The sequence below is a fragment of the Phaethon lepturus genome, unplaced genomic scaffold (genome assembly GCF_000687285.1).
Source record: "Phaethon lepturus isolate BGI_N335 unplaced genomic scaffold, ASM68728v1 scaffold41716, whole genome shotgun sequence".
NCBI classification, from domain to species: domain Eukaryota; kingdom Metazoa; phylum Chordata; class Aves; order Phaethontiformes; family Phaethontidae; genus Phaethon; species Phaethon lepturus.
The window spans coordinates 23,678-24,044 of NW_010546335.1; positions in this window are offsets into that span (position 1 = coordinate 23,678).

The window sequence follows — 367 nt, forward strand, 5'->3', positions numbered from 1 at the left end:
TGGGTAGGACACGATTGTGTTGGGGTATCAGAAATGGCGCTGCAGAAATTAGGGTGGTCAGTAACTATAAAAGCAACATTATACAAGCCAAATGTTTTTATTTGTGGTTATTTACAAGCAAGTAGTTTGTTCAGTGCCTGATTAAAACCATGTCCCTCCCCGCCAATTCCTGATCGCTTTGTTACAAAGACTCTACGAACCTGTGGAAAGTAAGATGATTTCCTCGGGCGCCTTACCAAAGCCGGGGGGTCTCATCGTTTCTCTCCCCCCACTTCAGCCACAAGCAAGCTCAACACAGCCGACAGATATACCTCGCTGTCCGTGGCACAAGGCCGGGACCGCACACAACACGCCCCGGGCAACCGGG